General features: G+C 36.6%; 1 long non-coding RNA gene across 2 annotated transcripts in view; it reads right to left on the bottom strand.

The window, feature by feature from the left end:
• LOC141559566 (uncharacterized) overlaps positions 1-22,335 on the bottom strand; it is a 163,729-nt gene that overhangs the window by 18,409 nt on the left and 122,985 nt on the right. The window contains exon 1 of one of the 2 annotated variants that reach the window (XR_012487494.1): positions 11,830-12,029. The exons of the other annotated variant lie outside the window; for it this stretch is intronic. This is a non-coding gene — a long non-coding RNA (uncharacterized LOC141559566). Of the gene's footprint in view, positions 1-11,829; positions 12,030-22,335 lie in introns of those variants that run through there. 2 annotated transcript variants of the gene reach the window in all.

The following is a 22,335-nucleotide window of genomic DNA, read 5'->3' as shown; positions in this document are numbered from 1 at the left end:
ATCTGAACCCAGGCCTTCTTGACTCAATCCAATCTTTCATTCATTAGGTAATGCTGATACTCTATAAAAGCAAAACTAGTCCAGGCTTTTGCATAACTATTTCTGATTTGGGCCATACTCTACTCAGGTGATAGAGTTATCAAGAGAGCTGGGTAGCTCTGGGGAAGCTGATTACCACTCATGGCTTTCTTTGAGTTGAGTTCTGATGAGAATCTTATATGTAAACATCTGGAAACTTTAAAGGTGAAAATTCTTAACCCAGAACTCAAAAAGCCCATAGATTGATTTGGGGAGGGAGGAGGTCTGTGAACTTGGATGGGGATCAATAGATAGACAGACAGACAGACAGACAGACAAATAGAAAGATAGATAGATAGATAGATAGATAGATAGATAGATAGATAGATAGATAGATAGATAGATAGATAGATAATATATATAGTATAATATAAAGACATAGTATATATAGAAATAACATATGTTTGTTCTATTTCGCATTAACTGGAAGTCAAAGGGCCATAGATTGTTTTGCGGAGGGAGGAGATCTGTGAATTTGGATGGGGATAGATAGATAATATATATAGTATAATATAAAGATATAGTATATATAGAAATAACATTTTTGTTCTATCTTGCATATATATTCTTTATAAATACTTTATATGGTATCTACAGATATACAATATTATACAATATAATATATCTCTGTATATACTTTATCTTTGTTTTCACTAATATTTGATATGAAGCATCCCCTTCAATTATTAATTCTTTTAAAAATAATGCTAAGAAGAGGCCCTTCAGCTTTATTAGACTGACAAAATGGGTTCATGATGCAAAAGATATTAAGAACTGCTTTAAAGAAGGATACATACAAAAGATTTCTGAGAGGGATGCTCAGCAATGGCAGCATCCTTGGCAACATATCCTGAGTCCCTCCTAATTCTCTTGAGTGTGTCTGTGTCCAAGTTCTCTAGACCTTTGTGGTCAGAGGTCAAGGAACCCTGAAAGGTTTTAGGAATCAGAGGGGATTCCCCCAGGGGCTCAAGAGCTTTTAATCCATCACTGTACAACAGTGGACAAAAGCAAGACTGAAAAGTGTGACTAGTATAATGTTATGTCACCACTGCTGCTGGATGCAGGAATTCAAAATATACGTCCAGCTGACTATGGTGGGTAGCATTAGTAATAGCTTTCTACCTTATTTACCTCTTCCCTTAAGACTGATTTTCTCAATAGACTAATATACAAAAGATTTAACTTTTCCTTTAAATGTTTTCAACCATTTCTAATTGAGCATAAAGTACTTCAAGTTTTGGAAGAAGAGAAAGAAGGAAGGAAGCATTTACTAAGTGACTACTGTGTGCCAGGCTTTATTCTAAGTGCTTTTACCTTGGGAGGTGACATTGTTGTTCATCCTTTATTTTCTGAAGAGGATCAATGATGTCATAATGTTGGGGTAAAATAGTGGATGATATTTGATGTCTTGAATTGGATTTAAACGAAGCAGAGTGACACAAAGTCTCCAAGTCTCATTCTCTTTTCCAGAGTCATCATCAACAGCTGGTGATGGCTCAGGACACAGTGGATGACCTCAGTGTCTTCAATGTTGGACCGATCTCTAAGCACTCTATAACACTGGCTTTAACCGCCTTCTTGACCATTGGAACAAGTTGTTCTCATCTGCCCATTCCACCTCCCACTACAAAAGTCTTCTCATGCTCAGGGTAGATATCTCTCTAACTCACCAATGGTTTGAGACCTGCAGGTTCCCATCAGCCTGGTTTAGCCCTTCTGCCCACACCATTTTACTATGACATGGCTTCTGGGCATACTACAGCTTCTTGGAGGCACAGGTGAGAGTTGAGTGACAGATGGACACAAAAGGTAGATGAGCAGCCCTGAAACTTGTCAAGCCCTTATACCAGAGGTTCTAGTTCTTTCCAAACATCCCATACACCCCAACCTAGGAAGTAGGTGACTTGCCCAAGGACAGCTAGCAAGGATCTGAGGTTGAATTAGAACTCAGTTCTTAACTCCAGGTCCCAGTGTTCTAGCTACTGCACCACCTAGCTAAAACATTCACACGACAAAATCCTGACTTGGAAATTTCATAAGGAAGACGGGGAATGGAGCATGTATTTATAAACACCTAGTAGGTACCGATGACTCTGCTGAGCACTTGACAAATATTTCCTTTGAAAGAGGGGGAGTTTGCCTCTTATAGAGTGTCATTTGAGGAGAACTGGGAGAGTTCTCTCTGGCCTTTCAATGTCTCCCAGCCTCAGACAAACAGGAATACCTCTAATTTCAGAACAGATTTATCTCTTTGCTTTCCTCATTCTGAGAAACAGAATTATGTCTGAGAAGAAAGAATATCTTAAAATAATGGACATTTAAAAACTCAATATACTTTTGGGAAAAGGGTTGAGACAGTTTGAGAGATATAGGTCCTTTATGGGTAAAAAAGTGCTCAGGGACTGAGAACCAAAAAAACTCCACCCACTTCCTGATTTTTCAGAATGTGAAAAGATCTTTCAGAATGTTTCCGATGAATCTGGGTTAACATCCTTACTTTCCCCCAGCATCTTACTGAGTCTGAACCTTATTTCCTGGCTCTTAGATGCCTTCAGTTCCAGGTGTTCGCTGTCCCTTGATGTGGCTATTGTCACTCCACTTTTATATCTTCCAGAGATGACAATTCAGCTCCGAAAAAAACAAGGGGAAACCACTATCAGCAACAACCTCTCTGGGACGGTGGCTTCTTCAGCCAGCCATCCAGAGGAGGTTCAAAGGGTTCCATCTCCCACCCTCACCCAACCCCTGGCACAAGTGTGTCCAAGGCCCTGAGCTGATCAATGAAGTCACTACAATGCATAGAATCAGGACAACGTCCCCTTTGAACTGGCTCATAATCTCTCAACTGCCACCCTGCCTGGGTGCTGTCGGACCCCAGCAGGGAGTAATAACCTCAGGAGTGAGCAGGCTGACTGCTGCCAAATGATCCTAGGTTGTCCGACCTCGTTTACATAAGTCTTGCTCCATCTGTTAGAAGCAGCAGTATCTGTTCATGCTAATCTGATTGCCCCTTCCACTTATATTAAAAACATGGAAGATCCCCCAAGCTTCGTGCTGACCTTTGATTTTTTTCCATATCGCATCTGGGGTAAGCACTTCCTTTTAATCTCTGCAGACAATAGACAAAATTTCACCGATGGGACTGCTGACTGATGCCGAGACCATGGTGCACGTGTCTCTGACCTCTAGGTTAGATGATTATAATAAAGCTTTTTAGGCCCTTCCCATAAGAATATGCTGAATAGTTTCCGACGGGTGCAAGGGACTAATTGCCGTTAACATGTCACTCCGATCAAGGGGTGGCAACAATGCAATGACTGCTTGTCAAATCCAGAATTGATTTTGAAATTGCTTTAATGAGGCAGTGAATAAGTTTGCTGGGGCCCCGCCATCTGAGAGGCCTCCATAGCCAGATTAGCCCAGATCACCTGCAGATGCATTGTTGACCTTTTTCCTAAACGAAGATGAGCTGCTCCAACGAGAGCTGTTCTGGAAGGTTTGCAAGTTATCAAACTATGCACTCGCTAGCAAAAACAGAGAAAATTTTCCTGTATTTCCGGTTTGATTTTTTTTTTGCACCTTATTTCTTTTGGACTTTTTTCCCACATGGGCTTCTAGCTGTCACAGCTGTATTGGCTTTGTTGAAGAACTCAAACTCACATATATAAGCACAATGGATAAGCAAGGTCTCAAAGATTCAACATTCAACGAACAATTCTGAGTTGTGCCCTGCCAGATAAGACTGATTAGATGATAGAATGGTGGTTCAATAAATACCCCACTTCTGAAGAAAGCTTCCCTTCACCCTTCAATTGCTCTGTTCTGCCTGGAAGAACTAAACAATAGTTATACAACTCCTCCTCCCTCCTACCTCACCCCACCTCCAAAATAATCCCTTTCATTTTTTTTTTCTGATGAAAAGAAAACTGTCAAAAGTTAGCATATCACTCCAGAGCCCAGAATATGTTAAGAAGTGGGCCTGACAATATTAGATAGTAATTATATTGGGTTTTAAAAGTTTTGCAAAATACTTTAAACATATTCTCTCATTTCATCCACATAACTGGAGGGTAGATACTTTTGTTATATTTGTTTTACAATTGATGCTCAGAGAGGTTATGTAATATGTTTGGGATCATAGAGACTGGATTGATACTGGATCTCCCAATAAATTCAGACCAGAGGCTCATAAACCAAAGGCTTGTAGATACAGAAATGGAAAGGATCTTAGAAACTATAGATTCCTATGAGTTAACTCATGCAGTGGAACAGTTAGAATCCTGAAGGTTTCAAAACCAGGCCTTCTAGAATCCATGTTTAACCCAGGACACTATTCAATACATCAGCAAGTGTCTACATTAGGCTTTTTAATAGTTTGTGAGACGAGGGGGAAGGGGAAACTACCAATTCTACTGAAAACTAAAGGAATGGAGGTCTCTGGACAGTCTAATCTGAGGGGTGATTTTGGATTATCCCTGATTGAATGATGTAACTCCAGCTGAACAAACTGAATAAGCCCTCCTGCTTCCTTGTCCTTGCCTTGTAAACAAGCGCAGCACCTTGACAATGAAGACAAATGTTGGCCCAATTGGCAATAAAAATGAAAAAAGTGTCAGCAACACTTCACAACTGTCGCATTTATGACCCGCCTCTCCCTCTCAGAACATTATTTCACTCTGAACTGAGATGGGGAAGCCAAATTGTTTTATTTCCAAAGGATATGAGTGCATTTTAGGAAAGCATTTGTGTGCATTATATTCTAAAAGCATTTGTGTGCATTATATTCTCTGGTATCCAGGCACATCTGTACTGCGCTAGTGTTTATGTGTCCATGACCAGCATCCTTATTGCGTACAGATGCCTTCAAGAAATGGGATGCTACCAGGTCCATACATCAATGTTATGATGATGTATTTTTCATGAAATCTGTAAATAAGGTCAACAGGATAGGCATATTCAGGATGACAGAATATTTAATAGTTTTTGAGGAATGGCCTGTTTTCCTGTAAAAAGTCAATTTACTTTTCGGACCTGGGTTTATTAAAAGTCTTCGCTGTGTATAGGAAGAAAAAATAGAGCCCTGTTGCATTCTGAGGGTTGGGAATAAGGAGGGAGATAATTAACATCCTCGTAGTGATGAATATAATACAACTACAAAGCATTAAAAGGATAGGTAATTGGCACTTCTGGGGATTATGAAACTTTCCTTTTTCTTCTCACCTGAAGTCCCATTTTAAGCTGGATTTGGCTGGCAAAGAAGATGGAGACACAAAAAGATAGCTAAAATACTTGGGGTTATGGAAGCTGGAATTCAAAGTTCAGAAAATATAATTTCTGGGAATACACAGGAAAATCAAAAGCAATCCTAGAATCTGCCAAGATCTTACTGTCTCTTAAACATTGACTAGAATTACAAGTGTTTGGGTCAGTTCAAATGCTTTGGTCCCACCTTGGAAAATGGTTACTGAAAGCCTTTAGCACTGGATAATGTCCGAAATAAAGACTACTCAGTGCAGTCCAGTCTGTCATTTTAATCATATAATTATAATTACATATATAATTATATCATTTTAATTGCTTTAGCTGAAGAACAAACCCTTTAAGGAGTCTAAATAGTAATTTAACTAGCATTTATTAAAGTGTTTACTCTTTGTCCCAAGCACTCAGGATATAAGGAAAGGCAGAATTAATCTCTTGCCTTCAAGGACTTCTACTCTAATGAAAGAGACCAAATGTAAATAATTTAGTGCATACAACAGACATAATAGATGGAAGGTAAACTGAAAGAGGAAGGTTTTCTTCTTTCACTCCTGTGGGGACTAGGAAAGGCCTCCTATGGCAGGTGAGATTTCATCAGTGTCTGAAACAATCATAACAAGGCAACAAGAAATTATTAAATCCCTGCTAAGTGACAAGCACTAGACTAAAGTCTCTGGATACAAAGAAGGACAAAAACAGTAAGAAGCTTACAATATAATGGGGAAGACAGAATGTAAACAACTATGTACAGACAAGATGCTTAATAGATAAATAGATGGAGAGAGATAACACTATATATGAGTGTATATGTATATGCGATATAACTAATATGTGCATATTATGTATGTGTGTATATGCACTACATTATATATAAACACACATACACCCGTAAACATACAAATACACATAAAGGACGATATGTAGATAATCTCAGAAGGAAGGCACTATTATCATCAAGGGGAACTAGAAAAGACTTCTTGAAAAAGATGATTTTAACTGAGATTTGAAGGAAACTAAAGAAGTAAGGAGGCAGGGATGAGGAGGGAAAGAATTCCAAATATGGGTGATAGATAATGAAAAGGCACAAGGTACAAGGTACAGGAAGAAGACCAAAGTTGTACTGTATAAGTTGAACAAATAGAGAATAGAGAACAAATAGAGAGAACAAAGTTGTTCTCTCTAAAATGTAATGTTTTGTTGTTGGGGTTTTCTTGGGGTCTCTGGAGACAGCCTTTGTTTCAGTTTGGTAATCACCACAAGTGCAGACAGAGGTTAAAGTCCAAATCCTTTATTGTTTCTTTCCAAGTCTTGTCTCCTTTCCTGATTAGTGTTCTTAGAGTACAGATCTTTTATTATCTCCTTCCTGGGTCTGGGCAGCTTTCTGGAGAGCCTTTTGGTTTGGCCTTGGTTCCAATAGGTTGAGCTCCCACCTGCCTTCTCTAGCTTCTGAATCTTGGCTGATGCTCCTAGCTTATATATGCTCTCTTATTAAAGGTGTGAATCTTGTAGAAGTATAGTTAAGTACTAAGTACATGTACTGAACTAGAGAACTGTTAAGCACCATACTAAATTAGATAACTATTGTCTTTATCAATTCCACTGACTTAACACCTTGTTTCAAGTTCTGTCCCATAACAGCATTGTGTGCTAAGAACTGGGGATAAAAATACAAGTAAAAACCAAGATAATCCCTGCCCTCATGGAACTTACAATCTAACAAGAAAAGACAATATACAAAAATAAAATGAAAAGGGTGGAGAGGGAAGATACCCAGAGTGGGACACAATAGAGAATTCTGAAGAAATCCAACCGCAGTGTAGCTAGTGTAAAACAGGGAAGTAGCATAAGATTGTAAAACACTTTGAAAAATATGAAAATATGGAAGTTTTAAATATCTCCATTCATAATGCAGACTTTTGTCCATTTGGATTAAGAGAGAAAGACAGAATTAAAGAAGAAGAGATGGAAAGAGACAGAGAGACACAGAGAGAGATAGAGACAGAGAAATTCCAGAAAAGCCAAGAATGCTTAAAGGGGAAAATTACATCCCAGCTTTTTAAATAACTAAAAAGAAAGGTAAAAATGTGATTATATGTTGAATAAATTATTTTCTTGTCATAGGTCATGGATCTAGAGGTGGAAAACCTAATTAGAGATCATCTAGACCAATCCCTAGATCCATGAGCATTATGTAGGTTCAAAATAGGACTTCTTTTGAGCCATAACAGCAACAATTCCACTTGCTCCTGCCAACTATTATACCTAAATAATCAACTTCCTTACCTTCTCTATCCTACTGTATAATTAATGGCCCTGACCTTAACCCTGATGCACCCAGGTACTTTCAACTCCAAAATACCCGTCCAAGCAACACATGGCTTCTTCTCAGTAGTCTTCATACACACAAAAGAAATTCATTTTCTGAAACATTCAACATAGACGCTAATGAACAGCTGACCAACCCAATTCTGAAAATCACAGTCTTTAATTTAAGGATAGCAGAGATTTTCTTGGGGTCCCAGAAAATGCTAAATTGACCAAGAAAATAACTAATCTGGGGGGTTGTTTATTTTGGTTTTCATAAAACAGCAGAAGATAGAGCATTGATCTTGAAGTCGAGAAGACCTTAGTTCAAATTCTAGTTAAAACACTGACAACATAGGCCTAGAAAAGTTATTGAACTTCTCTTCCTCAGTTGTCTTATCTGTAAACATAAAATAAACTTGATATTCCTTAGGCCCTTTCCAGCTATATGACTCTACAATCCTAGAATGAAAATAAACCAAAAGTCTTCCCAGATTGGAGTTGGTCATGGCAAGCAATTTCCAATCAGTTCACTAATCTATTAGCTGGACTATTTCCAGGCAAAGAAAAATGTCTGGGTTTTAGTTACTCATCTTTCTTCGGGACTTATTCAGTCTTTCTAAAATTGCACTGAGAGAGTTAGATCCATTTCAATAGAAAATGCTAAAATATTATAAGCAAGCCCACATGGCAACGGATTCTTAACATCTGTCAAAATCTGCAACCAGAGTACCAGAATGGCAAAATGATATTCCTTTCAAGATAAAAATAAATCACAAATCTAATCTGTGTCTCTAATCCTATGTGATATGCCCTGACCCTGACCTTTCCATAGCCTAGACAAATTCTGCTTCTTGAAGTATTGGGAGAAATTCAGTACTTCTGAGTGCTTATTTCCAGGGTTGCTGGAGAACAGAGCAGCCAGTCAAAATCAGAAAATGATTCCACCCAACAGGGAAGGTATAGGATGTCCGAGAAATTTCAGATTTTCATATATGTACAACCTACCACCATAGAGATCAGGAGACTTTACCACTATAACCTAAGTGGAAAATAAGATAATGTTCAATATAAATAAATGTAAATTCTAATCTTATGTTTAAAAAAAATTAACTTCAAAAGTGAAAAATGAGAGGTATAATTGAAGACTGGGAGTTTACAGAATCTTAAGAGTAGAGCCATAGTTCAACAAATACTTCAACAATAAATCCTTTAAAACTTATCTGCCGAGTACACAAGCCAAGCCTTTGTTTGAAGACCTCTAGTGAAGGGGGAAGCTTGCTAATTGCTAATATAATCCAGTCTTTTGGGAGATAACTTTAATTGTCAGAAAATTTCTCGTTTCCTCAATTCTAAATTTGATGACTTCTGCCCAATGCTGTTTGTTATGTCTTTTTATGGCCAAATAAGCTTAATCTCTCTACCCTATAATGACCTTTCAAATTCTTGAATATAACTATCTTTTACCCTGCTGTTTCTTCTTTTCTTGTAATCAAACACTCCCACATGATATGATTTTCAAAAGCACAGTGAGGCCTTTCCCTTCCAGGTCTCCCACTCTGCAATTGTTCCAACTTGCCAATATCCTTTCAAAGAATACATTGCCTCTTAGAAAGCTGAAGCAGTTAGATGATGAAGTTGATAGAATGCTATGTCTACAGTCAGGAAGGCCTTTCTCATCTATGTGATGCCGGCAAGTCATTTAGCCTCTGCTGCCTCATCTGTAAAATGGGGATGATAATAGTATCACTTCCCAAAGGTGTCGTGAAGATTAAATGAGATAATTTTTATAAGGCGTGTGCATTCTTGGAATCCCTACTTCAATCAATAAACATTGAGTAAGTGCCTTCTCTGTGCCCAAAACTGTGCTAAGAGGAAGGAAGGAAGGAAGGAAGGAAGGAAGGAAGGAAGGAAGGAAGGAAGGAAGGAAGGAAGGAAGGAAGGAAGGAAGGAAGGAAGGAAGGAAGGAAGGAAGGAAGGAAGGAAGGAAGGAAGGAAGGAAGGAAGGAAGGAAGGAAGGAAGGAAGGAAGGAAGGAAAACAAAAGAGAAAAGAAAAGAAAAAAGGAGAGGAGAGGAAAAAAGAAGAGGAGAGGAGAGGAAAGAACTACCTCTCAAGGAGTTTGAAACTTAATGGGAGGGAAATTGAATTTTAAAGGAAGCTGAAAAGATAGGAGGAAGGTACCTCTTATAGTAGTGAAGTCCAGTGGGAAATGAAGAGATGGCTGGACTAGGTCTCTCCTTTTATGGAGTTTCCCTTTAAGATTCAAGTCAAGTGCCACCTCCTGCACAAGGATTTTTATTATTCTTCCATGGTCCCCTTCCCCCCCCCAATTGTTAGTGCTCTTACCACTTCAAAATTATTCTAGATATGTTTTTGTGTTTATTGATCTGTATACATGTTGTATCAACCAGTTAGAATTCAAACTCCCTGAGGGCAAGGACTATTTTATTTTGGTCACTATATCCCCTACATCTATAATAATTCCTGGCATATAGTATAGGCTGTAAATAAATACTTCTTTGAAACAAATTGACCAGGCAAAAAGGAGAAGGACATTCTAGGCATGGAGAATTTTGTGAGGAAAAGCCCTTGAAAAAGAATGGGGTCTGATTAGGGGAGAAAAGTAATCAAGCTACCGCACTAAGGTGATGACCCTAAAAACAGAGAAGAAGCAATGCTAAGCCATAATTCAAATGGTAATTTTCTAAAAGGAAGCTATACAAGACATAATTTATAACTGAATTACTAATACATAATTCATTACTAAAGCCGGTCTGTTTCCAACACTGATTCTAGGTAGCTCTTGTCATATTGCCAGTTATTTGAGCTAGCATTTATTAGTTCACCTGCAATGGAGCATTTTGGCTAACAATGGAAAGTATGACATAATCCTATCCAGAACACAGTTATAGTAGGCAATGTGGGCAGGAATCCTGCTTATGAAATGGCCAGTGAATGTCATAAATGGATTTAACAGTCAAAAAGAGCAAACTAGTCCACTAACTTGAACAAAATGAAAAACAACCAAAAATTTGTTTGAATGTAGCCAACAATGTTGTAATCAAACAAGTACTTCAGGATTATGGAGCAAATAAAGTTAAAAAGAAGACAGTTTTATGGAACATCAGTGAAAATTACCTAATGATGAGATAACTTTTACCTTAGATCATGAAAATCATATTCTATATTCCAGGACTTTAATTCTTCAATTTGTTGTTGTTTGGTCATTTTCAGTCATGTCTGATTTTTCATGACTCCATTTGAGGTTTTCTTGGCAAAGGCACTGGAAGGATTGGCCATTTTCTTCTCCAATTCATTTTACAGATGAAGAAACTGAGCAAACAGGGTTAAGTGACTTGTCCAGGGTCACATAGCCACCATCTGAAGCCAGATTTGGACTTAGTTCTTCCTGACTCTGGCTTAGCACTCTATCCACTATGCCACTTAGCTGCCTCAATTCTCCAATGAATTTATGTTTTTATTCTTGTGGGTATTCTAAGGGAGGCACCTTGGCTTAGTGATAAAACTCATGCACAGTGGAGGGTTGAACATGTCCCAGGGACCAAATTCAAATCCAATTTTTACTATCTATTGAATAATATTGAGCAAATCATATGACATCTCTTGACCTCAGTTCCCTCATCTGTAGAAATGTGGAAATTGGAACAAATGACATCTAAGATGCCTTCTACAATCCTATGATGATTCCAACAAGATGACTCCAACATTCATACATGCCCATTCTGATGCAATTCTTGTCTATGTCTTACATTCACAACCTGAGGAATCTACTCAGATGTGATAAAGTTTCCCTTTATCAAATACTTTTTTTAAACCGTTTTTCTAAACTTTTGAATTTCAAATTCTACTCTTATCTCCATTTCTTCTCTTTCTCCTCCCTGAGACAGAAAACATATCATATTCTTCTTATATTGCATGAAAACCAGTGGAGTATTGTGTCATGAATAATGATGAAAGTGATGATTCTGTCACTTCCCAAATTTTAGAAATCTGGGAAGATTTTTATAAATTGATAGACAGTGAAAAAAAAAGCAGAACTAGCAATACAACTTTTACAATGACAACAATATCATAAAGAAAAAGATTTTATAAAGAATTAAGGACTCTGACCAATGACATGATCAATCACAGTTCTAGATGATTAATGATGAAGCATGATACCCACCTCCTGACAGAGAGCTGAGATAATCTGGTTGCAGAATCAGCCATACATTTTTGGACATGATCAACACTAGGAATTTGTTTTGATTGTGAATATTTATTTCAATAGCTGTGTTTTCCTATTTTTTTTTCTTTTTCCAGTAAGAGAAATAAGAAGGAAAGAAAATAAATGCTTATTAATTGAAAACTAAATTAATATTTTCAAAAGAAACCAAGGGAATTCAGTAATTATCCCTTTTTTCCACTATAGGACCACCTTATTTTTTTCTGCATCCTATAACCTTTTGATTGTAATATTTAGTAGGCTTCTCCTGTGTAATTCCTTGTTTGCAATATGCTGCAGCCTGTTCAGGTTCAGCATTCTCAGTTCTTCTTCACTGTTCTTTATGTAATCCTCAATCTCAATTCTTCAGAGACTATAGTGTTCCATAACTTACAGCCTTATAACATCACTGACATCACCTGGAGAATAGAGGTATTAAAAAGAAGGACTATTGTTTCAGGAAGATGCTTAAGTTTATCCATCCTCAAAAGATAGTAAAAATGGGATTTGGCTTTTTAATTATGAAAAGTAGACATGTACGTGTGTGTATGTGTATGTATGTGTGTGTGCATATGTAGAGGTAGTAAGCAAGGATATTTCCTAAACTTTAACATATAAAAGTTATTGCTATTTCTGGGTATTCCTTTTTGCATTCTTTTTTAAAGTGAAAATACACAAATCAATTAGCATTTGGAGATTTTTTTTAGAATTATATATTATATGTAAATGTAATATTATACTATGTATCATGTGATATGATATAAATGTATATGACATACCAAGATAGCAAAATGATCACTTTAAAACTGATACTTAATACTCTCTATTAAATCTTTCCCTCTGAATTTAGTGTGAAGGTGAACTGAGCCCAGAGATTTGATTAGTGCCCAATTCCCCCAGAGCTTTGGACTGAGTGATCACACATAGAACAATATCCCTCACTTTTCCTTATCCTTCATCTCTAGTACCAAATATATAGACTTTAGAATTCAGAATTAATGCTCAAGAGCAAACCCATATCTTAGATTTCTTCATCTAGACTTGAGACAGAAAGTTTGAGATTACTATGAATCCAGTAAGGGCTTTCAAAAGTGCACTCTGGATCTAATTCTGCAGAGGTTCTCCACATCACTGAATCTCCTACAAAGGGAATTTAGCTTTCAGTGTTGGCAGGCTTTGCCTGTTTTCCGAACACCAGCTTCTTTTCAGAGAACTGACTGCTGAGCACACAAATGCTCATCCATTAAGCTTCAACGGGCAGCAGGGTGTGTCAGGAGCCTTGGGACAAACACTTCTGCAATAGGGGGGAAAAATGCTTTGTTCTGCTAAACATCTAGACTCCCCTGCTTACCACCTCTTCACACACACACACACACACACACACACACACACACACACACACACACACACACACACAGAGTTTATTTCTCAAGTCCCATCCTAGATTCAAGGGCAGATAAAAGAATTTTCTGAAACAGAAAGTTCTTGAAATGGCCAACTGTCATGTTGCCTATGGATGTAATGTTCATTCTTAGATTTGGGGGTGAAAAGAGCTAAAAGAAACCCTGAAAGCCTCCATTTAGCAGATAAGGGAGGTTCTAATTAACTCCTCTCCTCTGAGAAAAGATTTAGAGTATTTTTAGTTTGGGATTGGAAATGTCTTTTTTCTAGGAAAGAACTCAATAGAAAGAAGCTTGATTTTAAATTGTCACCCTGAGCAAATTACTTGAGCTTTCAGTGCTTTAGGCATCTTTCCAAGGCTATTTAAGAAGCAGAAAGGGTGATTTGCATTGTTGGAAGTTCCCTAAACCAATGACATCACAAGACCTGACCCCAATCCTTTTCAAATTTTCTAAACCCCAGAACACTATCCGTCCTTTCTCAATACTATCTCCCTCTCCATCTCAGTTCCTGTCCTCACTGTACAGGACTTCATTAAAAATGCTGAAGTCCCCTCAAATACCTTAAATTCTCAGTTCCTTAAACTATTCAACTCCATGAAATACTCCTACACCTAGCCTAAGTTATACACAGGGATAGTCACACACCTTGATCACATCCCTGACAAGAATTTCATCTACCTCATCAAGAACTAAAATTCTTTTATCCTTTCATAAAGCCCTACCTTTCTATCTCTTTATAGGCCTCATTCATCCTAAACCTATTCATAACCAATCAATCAACATTTATTAAGCATTGACTACATATTAAGTACTGTGTTATGTTCTGGAGATAAAAATGAAAGAAAAAAAAAGATACCTCCCTCAAAGAGCTAACATCCTAATGGAGAAAACAACATTCACATAAATAGTCATATATAGGGGAACCAGGAAAAGCTTCCTTAACATAGAGAGATTGAGCTGAGGAAGCCTTGAAGGGGAATGAAGGAGTGAGAACTTTCCAGGCATGGAGGACCGACAGTGAAAAAGATGAAGCATCATGTTAGAAATAAGTAGATAAGAATGGCTGTATTGTTGAATGAGTAAAGGGGATTAAAAACAAGCGGTGAGGAACTTTCACAGTCAACAGAAGCACTTATATTCAATCCTAGAGGTATTAAGAGTCAACTGAAGTCAAATGCAAAGATGCTAACTTGGTCCACTAAGTATTTCTGTTACTTCATTTCATCTGAACCCTCACTAAGGCAAGGCAACCTTTTTCTTCTACCTACGTGATTTTCCATCTTATTCTCTACAACTGCTGTTCTAAACAATCTCTATTCTCAAGCCTCCCACAGCACTTACTCCTCAGCTTAACTCTTTGCCTCAAATCCTATGAACTCCTTCCTTTCTTCTCAACTCACAAGTCCATGTCAAAGCCAACTCCTCTGTGTGTGCCTTTAAGTCATACTCTTCATCTTCTCCAACAGACTGCCACCATTATGAATCTCTTTATCCCTAGTTTTCAGCTTCTCGATACCTACTTCCTTACTGTCTACATTCTCAAGTATTCCTATAGTTAGAAAACATTCTCATTGTTTAAAAATAAATCCTCAGTAGATGCTCCCATTTTTGCTTATAATTTTCCGTATAATCCTTACCCCTAATGCCTACCACAATACCTGTCTATTAATAGGACTTACCAATTGTTGACCAACTTATTGACTGATGAATTAACGCATTAGATTGCCCATCCAACTTCATATCATACTCTGGACATTATTTTCTGGGTTTTTCCTGTCTGGATTCCTAAAATGATTGGTACTGAGAAACTGTGGACCTTATTAAGGAAGCCTTGTAACATGTCCAGGTTTGTAGAGTCAGTACAATGCTCTCTGCAAATAGGAATATCTGAAGAACTTCCCATCTACTTCTTCTACTTGGACTTGCTGCAAAATATCTTACATGAAAATAGCTTCATTGGGCATATATCCCCATGTTTCATGACTCTCTTGATATTAATGAAAAAAATCATTAAATATAATTATCTCCTTAAAGAAGAAAAAGGGACCCACAAGTACAAAAATATTTCTAGCAGCCCTTTTTTAGTGGCAAAAAACTGAAAACTGAGTGGATGCCCATTAGTTGGGGAATGGCTGAATAAGTTATGGTATATGAATGTTATGGAATATTATTTTTCTATAAGAAACAATCAGCAAGATGATTTCAGAAAGGCCTGGAGAGACTTACATGAAGTGATGCTAAGTGAAATAGCAGAACCAGGAGATCATTTTACAAGGCAACGGATTATATAATAATCAGTTCTAATGGACGTGGCTCTTTTCAACAATGAAATGATTGAGGCCAGTTCCAATGATCTTGTGGTGAGGAGAGCCATCTACACCCAGAGAGAGGGCCATGGGAACTGGGTGGGGATCACAACATAGCATTTTCACTCTTTTTGTTATGGTTTGCTTGCATTTTATTTTCTCTCTTTTTTTTAACATTTTGATCTGATTTTTCATGTGTAGCAAGATAATTGTGTGTGTGTGTATATATACATATATATATGCCTATATTGGATTTAACATATATTTTACCATGTTTAACATATATTTGAGTATGTGCCATCTAGGGGAGTAGGTAGAGAGAAGGCAGGGGGGGATGGAATTGGACAAGGTTCCACAAAGTCAGTGTTGAAAAATTATTCTTGCTTATGTTTTGAAAATAAAAAACTTCAATTAAAACAAAAGCCAAGATATATAATTATCTTTTATATTCCTCTATTAAGGAATCTGGTATGATCTTGCCATAATTTATAGGAAACACCATGTTAGAGGAGAGGCTTTAAAGCTGAATTCTGTGCTACTCAGTCAAATGTTTAATGATTGCAAATAACCATAATAAATACAACAGGTCTTTGTATACTCTACACTTTTCAACCAATCATGTTTCTCCTCCAGGAAATCATGACCCAAAGTCTATTCATTTTTTATATTTTTATCAAGAATGTTCTATATGTGTCAATAAACCATTCTCATAAGGATTTTATAGAAATCAAAAGGAGAGAAAGAGAGAAACATTAATTGATAGTGATTAATATATCTTTCATCATTTTTCTTTTGGAATCTTCCCTTTTCTGAGATATCTCCAAATTGATCTTCGAATCAAGTAGACAGAAAATATGTATTTTCAGATATAGCCAAAATAGGAATTTGTTTTGCTAAATTATGAATATTTGTTACAAGGATTTTTCTTTTCTTTTTTCTTCATTAGAAGAATAGAAGTGAGGGAAAATAAATCTAAACACTTGTTAATCCGAGGAAATGAAGAAACTGTCCATGAGGCTAAGGTTGTGCTTCCTCTAGAATATAAGCATTCTCTATCAAATCAAACTTCTCTTTCTGACTAATAATTACAGGTCATTTCCTTGTCCTCATCTAGCACATCAGGAATTAAAGTGAGTCCCAATGTGATACTTCTATTGTTGTCACTGTAAAGAATAGATTAACATAGAAACACTGAAAAGTGTTTTCCATTTTGCATTTATTTGTTGTTATTCCATTTTAATTTACCTGTTTCAGTCTAAGTAAAAATTATTGCAATCGTTTTTTCATAAAATTGTACTGATAACTCATTTTTCTCTTGAATGAATAAAAATCACTCTTTAAGCAGAGTAAGCTCTGTGCCAGCCACTGTGCTAAGCACCAGATACAAATGCAAAAAGCAAGATGGTTAATTCCTCTCCAAGAGCTTTCATTCTAAAAAGGGTAAGTAATACTTACTTTGGCAGTATACCTTCCAAGGATGTACACACCAATAATGAGGTTGACATATACATTGATAGAGCTAGTTTAGTGTTTGAGAGACTCTGAAGAAAAGTATGGGAGATAAGAGGTATTAAACTGACTACCAAACTGAAAGTCTACAGAGCCGTTGTGCTGATCTCATTGTTTTATGCTGTAAAACCTGGACAGTCTACCAGCACCATGCCAGGAAATGGAAATGGAATCCCTTCTATTTGAATTGTCTTAGGAAGACTCTAAAGATACAGGACAAGATATCAGACACTGAGATTCTTTCTTGGACTAAACTGCCAAGCATTCAAACTCTGCTGCAGAAAGCACACATCCGATGAGCTAGCCATGTTGTTTGAATGCCAAATGTATGCTTGCCAAAAAGACTTTTAAGAAGGACTCATACAGGGCAAGTGCTCACATGGTGGTCAGAAAAAGAGATACATAGACACCACTGGCACAGGACGGCCCAGCATGGTGTGAGCAAAGCAGAACTAACAAGAAACACAAATTTAGAGAATACACCCCAAATGATCACATGGACTATGTGTCCTCGACCTATGGTAGAACATTTGAAGTTTATACTGGTCTAATCAGCCACAATTGGACACACTATAATTTGACTCTAACCTAGTGATGTCATTTTGGTTCTTTTCAAGAAATAACAACAACAATCAAGAAGTACTTTAATACATGGTTGATCAAACTCTCAGGCAGATATATTTACCATTTGTTTGCTTTATTAATGATTTGCTCCATGAAAAAATTATAAGGAAGTAATTCTGAGCCTTCTCATTCATGACAGATTGAATGGCTTAGAGTTAAAGATCAAAGAGAAGCCAAGTACTAAATAGGACAAAGGAGAAAGAAGCCAGAAGGATTCATAATTAGCTAAATTATTTGTATATGAAGGACCACAGAACTACAACTGATAGGGACTTCACTAGCCATCTACTTCAACCCCCCTTTTTTCACCTATAAAGAAACTGGGGCTCACAAAACCAATTCATCCAATACTTTTATTGTCTTCTCCAACAAGAACCTCTTAGCCTTCCTTCCATTTGGTACAAAAATGTAACACGCCATACCTAGCAGGAACATCTTGAAGACTTCCAAGAGATATGTTACCACTTTGCTACATGTGTTTTCCAATCTTGAATGTACTTTTCCCTGGATTTTGTGTGTGGATATGTGTCTTGGGGGAAGTGGTAGAAGTATGTTTTGTGCTAACTGGTTTTTACCATACCATCTCAATAAATGATTCTTTCTAAAAATTAAATTGGTTCAATTACTGTTATCAACTGACAATCATGAAAAGAAGCACATTGCTGATGGCTTATGAGTTACAACATTAGAAAACAAATCCAACCTTTCAGGGCTATCCCTAGAGCTTTTGAGAAAATGTAGTAGTGAGAGAGAGAAAGAGAGGGGGGAGGAAAGGGAGGGAGGGAGGGAGAAAGGGAGAGGGAGACGGAGAGAATATAGTAGCTATCCTCTATGGACCCAGTCAGTTAGTCTGAAAAGAGATTAGAGATTGGCATGGGCTACACTCTTAAAACAATCCAATCCATTTCTAAGGGATTCAAATTTTTAGAGTGTTTTTTCTTTATATTGAATTGAGCCCAGTTCTCTAGTTATCATTTGACCAGAATAAAATCAGCAGGACTCTCTCCTTCCTTGAAATAATACAACTCAATGTAGCTTGTAATTCCCCTATCTTTTGACCCAAATTGAGATTGCAATTCACTCAAGAACTCTAGATCTTTTTCAGACGCCCTGCAATATCGTCCCTATCTCATACTTCCATGTTATTTTGAACCCAAACATACTTTTTTATATTTATCCCTATCAATTTTTTTATTTGAATCAGTACAATATTCTTGCTTGACAAAGTTACCAACCATAGTTATTTGTCTCTTTTTTCTCTTACTCATAAGAAACTAGATTAATCCTTTCCAGAAAAGATGAGTGTTTAATCAATGAGCAGGGAAAGATCATGAAATAAAAGAGGTACTATGCAGTTAAAGAAGAGGAAATGTATAAATTTTGAAAAAGAGAAAAGCTTGAAGTCTGCAAAGTGTAAACTACTGATTGTTTTTACTTTGATTCCAAGGGAAAAAAACCCTAAAGTATATTATTAAAGGGATAGTTAATGAAAGCCCAGAAAAGGAAACCGAAATTAGGAAGAATTTAATCATGTTTTGACCACAAATAGGACACACAAAACTAATTTTACTGCCTTGTTTGACAAAGTTGCTAAACTAATCTAACAATCAACCAACAAACATTTATTAAGCACCTATTACATTCCTGCAGGTGCTATATCAGGGGAATATAATTTACTTATAGTTAAGCAAACAAAGCATTCATGAAAGTTTCTCCTGATGCTAATATGAAAAAGAGAGAGGTATAGGTTGGGACATAGTACAATTAGGTAAGATTCAAAATAGGTACAATATGTACACTAATGGTATAAATGGCATACTTATCTAATTTGAAGATGACTCAAAGTTGGGAAGGATAATTTACATAGAAATGTCAAGAATCTAAAATTTCTCATCAGATTACAACACTGATCAGAACTAGATGAAATTCAATAAAGATAAATGAAAAATTTTATGCCTGGTTCAAAAAATGGCACAAATGTAGCATATTGGAGATATGGCTAGGCAAGAGTTTATCAGGAAAACAATCTGGGAATTTTCAGTGAACCACAAACTCAATGAGTCAACAGTATTGTAGAGGAGCCAAGCTTTGATGTGATCTTTGCTTCCGAGAGACATAGCTTTCAAGAAAAAGGAGGAGATGGTTCTGTCGAACTTTGCCCTAATCAAACTATATCTGGAATACCATTGTTTAATATTCCAATTCTAGATGCCATTTTTGGGAGGGAAATTACTAGGCTGGTGAATGTCTAAATGAAAGTCACCAGCATGGTGCAAGACTTCAAATGCATACCATCTGGGAAATAGTTAAAAGGAAGGCATATCATGGAAGAATTTCTGGATTTGGAGTTGGAGGACATCAGTTCAGATCTTGGCTTTACCATTCTGGAGTTTGGAATTATGCTCGAAGGGCTATAAAATTGTGCATACTCTCTGATCCAGCAGTGCCACTGGATCAGTATCTCAAAGAGAGCATTAAAAAAAAGGAAAGAAAAAAGAAAAAGGACCCATATGTGCAAAAAATGTTTGTAGCAGTCTTTTGGGATGGAAAAGAATTGGAAAATGAGTGGATGACTATCAACTGGGAAATGGCTGAATAACTTATGGTATATGAATATAATAGAATACTATTGTTCTATAAGGAATGATGAATATACTGATTTCAGAAAAGTCTAAATAGACTTACAGGAACTGAGGTTGAGTGAAGACAGCAGAACACAGCAATAGCAAAATTGTATGATAATCAACTATGTCAGACTTAGCACCTCTCAGCAATTCAGTGATCCAAGACAATTCCAATAAACTTTAGATGGAAAATGCCATCCATATCCAAAGAGAGAACTATGGAGATTGAATACAGATCAAAGAGTACTATTTTCACCTTTTTTTGTTTGTTTGTTTTATTTTCTCATGGTTTTTCCCTTTTGTTCTAATTATTTTTCAATATGACTCATATGGAAATATGTTAAAAATGAATGGAAATGTATAATCCATATCAGATTGTATGCTACCATAGGGAAGAGGGAGATAAAAGAAGGGAGAAAAAATTTTTTGTACTCAAAATCATACAAAAATGAATGTTGAAAACCATTTTCACATGTAATTAAAAATATAATATACTATTAAAATAAAATGTAAATTTTAAATTTTGATTAAAATTAATTTTTAATTAAAATTTTAAAAATTTTAAAATTTTAAAAATAATTTAAAATTTTAAAATTTTAAAAATAATTTTTAAAAATTTTTTTAATTTTGTGCTAATTATTATCTTGTGACCCTGAGCAGGCTATTTAGCTTCCTGCAGCCTCAATTCCTCTATTTGTAAAATAAAGGCATTAGATTAGATGATCTTTTCCAGTTCTAAAATTGGGACATTTAACCAATAAAAGAGAAGACTTGCAGGCAATGTAATAGTTGTTTTCAAGCATCTTAAGTGCTTTCATGGATAAGAAAAATTGAATTTTCTCTGATTAGTTCCTAAGGACATAGCTGGCAACAATGGATAGAATTTGTAAATTGGCAAATTTAATCTTGATATGAAGAAAAACTTGTTAACAATTTGATGCTACCAAAAAGTGGGATGGGCTCCCGTGGAAAGCAATGGATTTCACATCTTTAGAGCTTTTGAACCAAGAGTGAAAACAATGAAAATGCCATCTACTTGAAAATTTGCCTAAGATTGACCTTGATTATAGGACCCAGGGCTGTATCAGAAGAGAAGGGAAAGAGAAGGAAAGAAAAGGGAGTACGGAAGGAGTGGAAGAGAGGGAGAAAAGAGAGAAAGAGAGAGAGAGGAAAAGGACAGGAGAGGGGGAGGATAAAGCTGGGGAGAAAGAGAAAGGGTAAAAGGAGAAGGGTAAAAAGGGAGAGAAGAGAGGAAAGGGGAGAGAAGAGAGGAAAGGGGACGGAAAGGGGGAGAGGGAGTGATCCAAGTATTTGAAATGAGCCTTTCCTTGGAATTACAGTTTAAGACAAGCCAAAAAGGGGCTGTATTACCTTTGAAGTGAAAAGATCAAAATGGCTTTTAGGAAATCAGATCTCCTTTAGATGGATTTCAATGGAGGGAGCTGATTTCTCATGAATCAGGTAGTAAAAAGAAAATAGAGGGCAATAAAGTTCATAGGAGGGAAGTAGGCAACTGGCTGAACCACTCACTCTCTTCACACTCTCTTAAGGAGAGAAAGTACCCCAAACCAAAAAGCCAAATCACTTGATAAATAAAACATAATCCTAAGAAATGGGTTATCAAGAGGGCTTTTTTGTATCTGTGAACTCAATTTACCTAACAGAAGAGGGGGAAAATCCTTAAGGATCACTCAGCTAAATAACTTTCATTTAGACATGTTCATAATTTCACCCCAGGACTCAAGGAAAATATGGAAGAGCATATAATATAAATTTCCCTTTAAGAAATTAGGCAATATTTCTCAGTTTCCTTATTCTTTATTTTTTATTAAATACAAAGAAAAGAAATAATAAACTACTGACTTTTGTCCATAGACATACTGTTTAACAAAAAATTAGCTTTCTTTTTCTTCTCCTTTTTCTCCTTTCTCCTCCTCCTCCTCCTTCTCTCTCTCTCTTGCTCTCTCTCCTTCGCCCTCCCTCCCTCCCTTCTTCTCTCTC

This window comes from Sminthopsis crassicaudata, chromosome 3 (genome assembly GCF_048593235.1).
Source record: "Sminthopsis crassicaudata isolate SCR6 chromosome 3, ASM4859323v1, whole genome shotgun sequence".
Classification (NCBI taxonomy): domain Eukaryota; kingdom Metazoa; phylum Chordata; class Mammalia; order Dasyuromorphia; family Dasyuridae; genus Sminthopsis; species Sminthopsis crassicaudata.
The sequence above is the reverse complement of the archived record's forward strand: the minus strand, read 5'-3'. Positions and strand labels throughout refer to the sequence as shown.